Source organism: Etheostoma cragini, chromosome 8 (assembly GCF_013103735.1).
Source record: "Etheostoma cragini isolate CJK2018 chromosome 8, CSU_Ecrag_1.0, whole genome shotgun sequence".
In the NCBI taxonomy this organism is placed as follows: Eukaryota; Metazoa; Chordata; class Actinopteri; order Perciformes; family Percidae; genus Etheostoma; species Etheostoma cragini.
In genome coordinates this window covers 26,694,365-26,704,333 of record NC_048414.1, presented here as the reverse complement: position 1 = coordinate 26,704,333, position 9,969 = coordinate 26,694,365, and the positions used below count along the sequence as shown (strand labels likewise).

The 9,969-nt window shown below is 44.8% G+C and overlaps 1 protein-coding gene and 1 long non-coding RNA gene across 4 annotated transcripts in view; one reads left to right on the top strand and one right to left on the bottom strand.

The window, feature by feature from the left end:
- Nucleotides 1-9,969, top strand: part of mob2a (MOB kinase activator 2a) — a 71,116-nt gene that overhangs the window by 33,106 nt on the left and 28,041 nt on the right. The window lies entirely within an intron of this gene.
- The window catches only part of LOC117949307, a 23,358-nt gene that overhangs the window by 5,879 nt on the left and 7,510 nt on the right, over nt 1-9,969 (bottom strand). The window contains exon 3 of the long non-coding RNA XR_004657668.1: nt 2,715-2,718. This is a non-coding gene — a long non-coding RNA (uncharacterized LOC117949307). The remainder of the gene's footprint in view (nt 1-2,714; nt 2,719-9,969) is intronic.

The window sequence follows — 9,969 nt, the reverse complement described above, 5'->3', positions numbered from 1 at the left end:
CCCCCCCACCCCACCTCCATCCCCCCTCCTCCTTCCCAATTCACTCTCTCTGTTATGCTGCTGCGGTTTTGTAGGAGACATTTGAGGACAGTGCTGCTGTAGCAGGCAGGGATTCTGCTGTAGTCAGATACAACGGGTATCTTGACTTGTGGGAGGGGAGGAGGGAGGGAGGGAGGGAGTTGAGGACAGAGGGACAGTGATGGCACATAGCCGTCCTCCTGTAGCTGATGGAAGAGAAGGTGGGTTAGATGTTGCTGGTTACAGGGTTTGTTTAGACTAGTTGGAGTAAAATGGCATGCAGCCACAAGTCAGCTTGCCCAACTTTCCCTCCCATCCTCCTGTGTGCCCCTCTGGCTGTGCAGCACTGTTTGTTTGGACTCAGTGTTCCTTTAAAAGGGGGCAGGAAGGTGCTCTTTCCTTTTTTTCCCTTTTGGTTGTTTGCAGAGTATTGACGTAATAGACTTTGCTCTTTTCTTTCCGGTCATTACCACCTGAATGTACCTTCTATTTGATTCCCTACCTGGAACAACCGTCATGTGTTGGCGAGCCTGTGCCGTGCACCCGTGTAGCTGCTTGTTGTGCTCCACAGTCAGGCTAGATGATTTAGGTTTGGCTCTCTGGCAGTCTGAGCAGAAAGGATCTGGTTCCCCTCTCTTGTGGCTGTGTGGTGAGCCAGCCTGAGCCTGCCTTCACTGCTATATAAAATCTAAATTTAACTTCTAGTTCTCTAAGGAGCGTTTTGATGGTGAGGATTAAATTGTAGCTCTAACACAGACACACACAGCACAGCTGGATTTGATCAGGCCTCGCTGTGATTCAGAACTTTGTTTACATGTCACTGCTACTCTTAGTATGAATAACAGCCTGACGTTTATGTGTGTATCATGTGTCCATGAAGCTGCACATGTGTTATATACTGTTGGCGTCATCCACACAGAAGCCTTGTGAAGTCAGGGGCTTGTACGAGAAGTACTTATGGTCCTTTCCACTGCCGTCAGGCTAGGGTGGGACCTGGACAGCGCGCTTATGTCTCATGGGCTCATTAAGCTAAAATGAGCCGTCACGTATATTTTTAGCATTTCCTCTCCCTTGGCGCCTGCGTCAGTCAATTGAGCGGCTTAGCAGTGATGGTATATGGGTTGATTGATGTTTTTGGAGGCACACCCACCCAAACAGGTCATGTTGAACTCAGCCCGGGCCAGCCCTCCGTCCTCTGGGCTCCGGTGTTTCAGCTTTCAACAGTGGCATTGTCCTAAGTAGAAATTGCCTGCCAGCACTCCGTCAAAAGCTTCAACTCTAATGTTGATCATCCTGTTTAAAAAAGAGCAATTGAACAGTCCGCCATGGCCTTAATTACTCAGCCTTTGCAGGTTTTTCAATTTTACAGTTAGGAGCAAAGCCTTGATATTTCATACTAGGTAAATTTAGCCAGGATACACTTGGCTTCTTACAGTCAACAAATGTACCCTAAAGTAAAGCCTGACCGATAAAGGATTTTTAAGGCAGATACGATACAAATATTTGGTTATTTAAATCTGATAAGCCGAGATAGATAGATAGATAGATATATTTGATATACAGTATTTCCTTAACATTAGTTATTTGTAGTTATTTATGAGATCTCACTAAAATATGATAATTTGTTTTATTGTCACAACAGAACAGAGGAACATCAAAATATATTAATGTTCTGATAAAAAAAGTATAAAAATACAAAATTAAGATATAAAACTTATAAACTGAAATGTATCTCTTGCCAACAGGGACGCCGTGGAGCGCCCTCTGGTGGACAAACTATGCAACGCCAACACTCAGAACATGGTTGACCGTACCTTTTTCATTTTTTAAATATCCATTTATCAGAATCATTTATTTGTCATTATAAATGATTCTTATAAATATTTTGCCAGTACCAATAAATGCCTAATATCGGCCCTTCAATATATCGAATCACAGGGCCTTCTCCAACAAAAACAGTCCTGAGGCAACTACCACAGTTGGAGTTGAATCCTGGGTCAAGTTCTCATTCAGCTTTAGTCAATTTTCTGCCCTTTTTTCTGTTTTCCCCCCTCACTATAATGTTAAAAGTTTAAGCTGTGGCTATCATTTCTCCATACATAATTGTAGCATGAAACAGAAAATCCAATTTTCCTCTCCATTATGAGGTTCTATGTTTCTGCAGCCGTATGATGGATTGCTCTTGACGTGTTCCTGGAAAGCGGACACATTCAGACCTGCAGGCTCCATCTCATAAAAAAAAAAGTGTGTGTGTTTGCTCTTGCTCCCAATGGACCAGTCAGTAGATTTTATAATGTGTGGTGTTCTAAGGGTATCATCATACTGTGTGTGTTGCATTAGCAGAGCAAGCCGTACTGTTTACCATGTGTCTCTCGTTAGGCTATCTTTGGCAGGACCGGCTGCTTCCACAGAGCTGAGGCGGGCAGTTCAACAAGGACGCCATTCTCCACCAACAACAACCCCACACTCGTTCCTCTCAGCCCAGCAGACTCCCTCCTTCCGTAGCTGCCCGTCACTCGGATGGGGCTGAATGGGATCAAGCTGAAATGCTCCAGTGTTTGAGGAAAGTCGGGCTGCTTTAGCTAGTTAAATCATTATGTATTAAAAGCTTTGCCTGGAGGATTTGGAAAATCAATTTCTAGGAAAGACCCATACCAGTCTGCTGAAATTTAATTTGACTGATATGTTCATCATACAAAACTACACCCAAACTACACCTAAACAAATGAGGCAAATTCAGTCCAAAATCAACTAGTAGGAGTCAGTGGAGCTTGCTCTGCTGGTATCGTAGACACTCCCTATTACTCACGTTAAGCTAATGGCTGCACGTGGATGAGCACAGGTCAGTAAGGTTTAGATTTGTACATAACCTGTCTGGTTTGGATCCTTGTCTTTGAATTTTCACTCCTACTTCCCCAGGATTTCTGAGCTGGAATGACTTTTTCCACAAATCACAATGGAGAACAGATGAACCCTGTCCAATGTATATCATTTTGTCGACTTGATCTTGTCAGGACATATGTTACATAAGACTCTTAAGGAGGGGTCACTGGCTGGGGAGCACACATAGGATGTCTATCAATCTTGACTTGACTGACCCGTCCTCCACTTTCACCTGCCCTCCAGTCACGGCGGAGGGCAGACCTTGCACACGGGGCTAGTTGCATAACACAGACACAGGGTTTTCAGGAGCAGCCTATTCCAGCTGGCTCAGGAGATGGCGAAAGAGATGGGCTTGCACTAACCTCACTTCCGCATTTAGATCCACACAGTCAGCAGACACACACACACACACACACACACACACACACACACACACACACGCTTAAATACGGAAAGAACTGGACGTCTTTTGCAGCTCCCTTGTTACCAAAACAACTTAATTCACATAAGCACATTCCAAAAAAGGGAACTACAGCACACAGGGGAAAGGTTGTCTGTGATGCAGCAGGTGCCCTGTAGGCATGGAAAAACTCACAGCTGCTTGGTGGCCCAATTGGCAAGTGGAGAAGGGCTTCATTGTGTTTGGCTCAGTTTGTAGTTTGGTCAGGTGGCAGGAAAAGGGTTAGACAAACTTCAGTATCAAAACAAGAGGCTGGAGGGTTTGAATGTGCTGGACATGCGGCAGTGGTTGCAGCAGCAGTCGTCGCGGCGGCCCGTGGCTTCTCGGTGCTGCTTCTGGGAACAAGAGGCCCATTTTAAAGAGACAGGAAGTGGCTCGGCGCCTCACTTCCTGTTTATCGAGTTTGTCCCAGGCAAGAGTGAAAGGGAGGGGTGGTCTAGTGCAGCCTAATTGAATGGAGAAGGTGATGGTCCGTAGGTAAGCCTTATTCGCTCTCTCTCTCTCCAACTAAAACACACACACACACACACATACACACATTTGCCCGCATAGCTGTTTAATTGCCTCTGTGCTGCAGTGCTTTTGGCTGCTGTGCCCCCTCATTTGTTTCAATTATCCACTGTCTGACATGGCGCTGTTGCCAAGGATAGACTGTAGGGGAAGACAAGAAAAAAAACAGACGAGGAAAGTAGCCTCCAGAAACTTCATATAAACAGCTGGATCCCACCTACGTCATGTTCCGATTCGTGACACACACAGTGAACTCGCTGCAGTGTGCTGACTCCAGCATGTCCTGAGGCGACCTTCAAAACATTATGTTGACATATAGAACTCTGGGCTGCTGGCCAGACGAGGAATTGTCTTGAATAACCTTTTTTGTACCAGTGGAGCTCTTCTGATTTCTGTGTTATGGCCTTTAGTTGCAGTATTAGTTTTTAAGTCTTTTGTGTTGCAAAAACGATGTGCACATTGCACTTGAAACCCTCCCACCCCCCTATACGGGAGATTATGTCACTGCATGAGTTCATCTTCCCAAGAAGGAGCCAGTTCTCTAAGCCAATCAGAAGCTTGTTTACACCTGAATCCCCTGGCCAGGAGACATACACACACACGCTCAACTCCATGGTGTTGTAGCCGCTGATCTCTAGTCTGGCTATCACCAGCCCGAGCGTTGGTTCTGGGAAGTCTGCTCCGTATTTTCTCAGCACAAGAGGCGGGATCAGCTGAAATGACTCGGTCTGATTGGTTGAAGGACTGTCCAATTACATACAAACGATCCGGGTGACGTAAAAGCGACAGTGGCATTAACGGGTTGCTACGCTTTGGTGGCCGCTATGTTGACTGTAAACAAGAAGCTGCTTGGTTGCTTCTCTATCGTCATCATGTTAAACCCGCCAATAGCACGCCGGGTAGACAAGCCATTTGGGATTTGTGATTGGCTACCACAAAATTGTGAACTGAAGCAGGAGAATTAAACGTGCAGGTTTCCAGACTGGGGTAACCTCCAGCTCACCCAGCAAGAGCATTCACCCTATGTTGGCTGAGGCCTGCAGCAGCGCAGGGTTAGAGTCCGACCTGCTGCCCTTCGCTGAGTGCCATCCCTCCGTCTCTCCCTCTTTCCAGTCGATGCACTCTAACCAAGGGGGGGAGGGAAACAAAAAGTAATCTTTAAAAAAATCTATAAATATTTCTTCCCACTACAGCTCTTCCTTTACCGCAGGCTGTGATACATCTGTGGAAGCTGGAGGAAACTGTGCACGTCAGCGCTCGTCATTGAGCTGACATTGTGCCGCAGCAGCGGTGGAGGGGCACGTGCACCCGCTCTCGCTGCTCCAAGGACATCTATTGATTTGACCTCTCTTGTGTCTACTTTCTTTCCACCTCTCTTTTATTTTCCCATTCTGACACTGGCAGCAGCTTGCATGCCTACGTCCATTTCCTTCCCTCTCTCATTGATGCACCATCTGTAGACCACAGGCATGTTTGGTTTTTTGTGTGTTGTTGAGGATGTAAAAAAAAAAGAGGCAGTCCTCCATGCCAGTTTCTAACATAGTACAGGGCTTCGCTGTGGTTTCACTGTCCTCTCAGCAATTCCCTCAAGGCTCAAAACATGCGTGGCTCTCTTTGTCCAGGAATTTCCATAACAGTTGCTGCCTCTTCTCCTTTGTCTCCAAGCTTCCTCCCCTCCCTAGTACACCCCTTCCTATCTTCTGTTGTGGCCACAACAGAGAAACCCACAACGCCTTTACCGTGTCCTACCTAGCAACACCGCTCTGCCCTTGGCCAAGCGTGTACACAACTGTATGCCTTGCTCCTGATTGGCCCCAAGAGACTGATAATTACTGACATCCCCCTTTCTAACATGATATGCTGTCATAGCTACGGTGGCTTGAGAAAGTTTACACACCCATGCTAAAGTTGATTAAAAAGATGAATTAAAAACAAAATCTTTTGGAAATTGATTTTAATGCCTTCATTCAAAAAATTTAGGAAAATCCAACCTTTTAAAAACGGGCATTGAAGCAGGCATATTTTTATTATTTTTATTCCAAAGGCCGAGGGAACTTGATCAGAATGCATGGTATCCTGGATCCATGAAATAACTGGCCTTTCATAATAATATTCTGCCTGCTTCAATGGGAATTTAACATAGGGGGTGTATACTTAGGCCCCCTGTATTTTAAGGAAGAACATTTATTTATCTACAACACATTATTCTCTCACAAAGAAAATTGGTGTCCTTGGATTGGTTGGATTTTCCTAAATGTTTTTTAATTAATGCATTAAGATCAATTTCATTAGATTCACAAGATAAATTGCATTAAGATGTTTTTTATTCCTCTTTTTTTAATCAACTGTAGCCCGGGTGTGTCAACTTTTTCAAGCCACTGTTGGTACCGGAAAAAAGTCGACCCCATTTCTTTTGTCTTAACCAAAAACAAACCGTTCACCGCAGTCGGTGTGTCACTCCATCCGAGGCAAATTCCTTGAAAGTGTTTCCCGTTTCGGATTCTGGTGTTTTGTCAGTGCTCTGTGTGATGGGACTTGCTGCGGGCTAACCATCACTACCTCTTGTTGTTGAGCTGCTGTTGTTGTTTTGTGGCACAGTTGTTGTTGTTATGGGTGGATAATATCCTGGGAGGCTCTGGTGGTTAAATCATGCTCGCCTGCCTTCAAAGTATCTTCCTTGGAGAGATCAGACTGCCCCTCTGGGCAGGAGAGGTGTTGCTTCTTGCCACACCCCCACATTAATTTAACTCTGTGCACCTCCTAAGCTGATTAGTGGTTAAGATGCACACAGACTCACCAGAACGTCCTACAGGGAGCACTGACTTGCTCATATTTTCCACCAGCTTGGTTTTTTTGGTTAGTTAATCTGTTGGGCTCCTTCGTCACATGCCTTTCATCACCTCTATGCCCGAACTCGGGTGTGACCGCTTCCTACGCCTTCATCCACTCAGTGTTAATCAAACTCACACAATGGACCAAAGTTTCCTCTGCTATCAGCAAGATCTTGTCTAGACATCTGGGGGGTTGGGGCATTTAGTTTTCCCTTCTTTTTCTGCCCTTTTAGGATTTTGGGGTAAACACATGGCGTTTTTCCACTGCATAGTCTAGACTCTACTCGCCTTTTTTGGATTTCCATTACAAAAAAAGTCTCTGGTACCTGCGAACAGGTACTTTTTGTGTGTGGCCTGTGTGTAATAACAATAGTATAAATTGTAATTTCTCCGTGCGGGACTAATAAAGTATATATTGTTGTTGTTGTTTTTGTTGTTGTAGTACTACCTCAGTCCAGGTTCCAAGCGAGCTGAGGCGGTACCAAAAGGTGACGTGAAAACCTGTAGACTGCTGATTGGTCGGAAAGAATTCACTAATGACTGCGTTGTACATTGGGGGGGGGGGGGGGGTAAATAGAACCCTTAAGAATTTTAATATTCTGAACGTTCTAAGATGATGTTCTTTGTTTTTGCTTTATGTTCTCGCATTCCTAGGTCATCGCTTTTTGAAGAGAATAGAGCTGCAAAGAGTTGTCGAAAACGAATAGTCGATTTAGTTGTCAAGTTTTAAATTTATCGGCTATTTTGAGAATCGATCAGTGGGTTTTAGTCATTTTTTAAGACAAAAGTAAAAAAGGCTTTGATTCCAGCTTTGGTAAATGTTTAAATGTTCTATTTTCTTCTCTCTTGTGACAGTAAACTGAATATCTTTGAGTTGTGGACATAACAAGACGTGTGAGGACGTCGTCTTGGGCTGAGGGGAACACTGATCCACATTTTTCAACTTTTTCTGCCATTTTATAGACCAAACAACTAATCAATTAATCAAGAAAATATTCAACAGTTTAGTCGACTATGAAAACAGTCTTTAGTTGCAGCCCTAGAAGAGAACGGATGCACCATGGACTGCTGTTATTAAACTTTTGCCATCGCGATCAAATGTGAGTGTATTTGATTATGGTTTTTAATCAAGCACCTTTTGAACTGTGGCTCGACGGGAATGTGTAAGCAGTACAGATTCTTTTAAACTCGTGGGTGGGTGTGTGTGGGAGGTCAGGGACGCACCGGCTATAAAAATGTCCTAGTTCTCCCTGCCTGTCCGTGCGGTTGTTGTGAGAAGCAGAGCAGCAGATGCGAGGTAGCGGTTTTTGAAAGCCCACCAGACTCTCAGAGAGTCTCTGTTGCTGCTGCTGCTGGGACGACTCCAGCGCTTGTCTCCCTTGATAGCGGCTTCTCTAAAAAAAAATGCATTCCGAGCTGATGGCCACATAATGTTCGTACACTCCCATCTTCAGGGAACAATTTTAATGAGACGGTGCACGGAGTGTTTCTCAGTAAGAGAGAGATAAGAGAGATTTTAAAGGAAATCTGACAATGGAGGTTGCATCAGTAAGGAAACAGTGGTACAAAATGCTTGAACTTGTTTGTTTGCAACTGTTTTGCATACAGAAAATCGGCATTTCTAATGCCTGATTTAAAACCAAACACAAAATTGGCTAAATTTACAGTTTGACCACAGTTCACGAGCTGTCACTGACCCTGCATGAGAGGCTCCTTGGCTCTGATTGGTTGTTTGGATTCAGCCGTGGTGAAACTTGCAAATGCCATGATGAGCACTAGAGGGAAGCAGAGGAACACAATTTATATATACTTTATTTTTTTTTTTTATCACAGACAATCAGCCTCATGTCCTACTGAAGCGTTTAAAAAATAAATCTCAACTAGATAAAAAAGTGCAGTGACAAAATGTACAAGTGTTATGCTAACTTTACAAAATCTACTGTTTTTCAGAAATGCTTCAAAAAAGGTACATTTTGTAAAATATTTAAAAATGTATCTGTAGACCTGTACAACTTTCTAATCTGGGGGTGGCAGTAGCTCAGTCAGTAGAGGGGTAGGGAACTAGAGGGTTGCTGGTTCAAGTCCCCATACAGACCAAAGTATGGTGGTGGACTGGTAGCTGGAGAGATGCCAGTTCACCTCCTGGGCACTGCCAAGGTGCTCTTGAGCAAGGCACCGAACCCCCGACTGCTCGGGGGCGCCTTTCCATGGGCAGCCCCCCCACTCTGAAATCTCTCCATTAGTGCATGTCTAGACCATGTGTGTAAACACTAATTTCCCCTTGCGGGATTAATAAAGTATTCATTATTATTAATATATTAATTGTCATTAGCTCCATCTCAGTGAGTTTGGACCAGAAAGTTGGTTCCATGTCCTCCATTGTCCTCCATGTCCTCCATGCATTGGCTGCTGCAAAATAACAACTCATACACCCTCATAGCTGGTCGCTCACATACCTGAAAAGAGTTGTACTGTCCGCTGATGCAGGACATGGGGACCTACCCCTCGGAAAGGGGTCCCCTAAACCTCTCCTTTCATCCCTCATGTCCGCATGTTATTGTTTGCATCTCACCGGCCGAGAGAATGCAGAATCCCCGCTGCACTGGTTATGTAATATACCGAGGAACAGATTGCTGTGTGTTAAGAAGCAGACTAATGCGATTTGACTTGTGCGCTTTAGGGCAGCGTGTCAATCGTATCAGCTGCTTTTTAAATCATTATCTTTTCTGCTGACGTGATGACTTCCCCATTTTTCACATTTTTCCACATATGGCGCCTCATTTCATTGGTCACGCTCCGTTTGTCGACACAGTCACTCAAGCGGAGATGAACTGGGTCTGCTCGAAAAAGTTCATGTTGCAGGAACATTGTGTCAAGTCTGTGTGGTGGTACGAGGCTTTTCTGGGAAGCGCTTTGGGTCACATTCCCCTCGGTAGGAAATGTGTGACTAAATGCCCTCACTTAGGAGCTGATGAGCTGTGTCAGGGTGGACATGCACAGCCTTGAAGCTGAAAACCACCCAAGCCACCCAAAACATGTGTGCATAAACCCCCCACCCTATTTATCTCCATTTGCTTTTAAGGCCCAACAACAGTCCCTACAGTGTTGTCTTTGTGTGTTCTCTGGGCCTGTCCCATCTCCTCAAGAGCCCTTTGTAGACTTTACAGCTTAACAGTTTTGTAGAAGTAGATGATTCTGATAGACTTCTGGCCTGGTGGAGTGTGTGTGTGTGTGTGTGTGTGTGTGTGTGTGTGTGTGTGTGTGTGT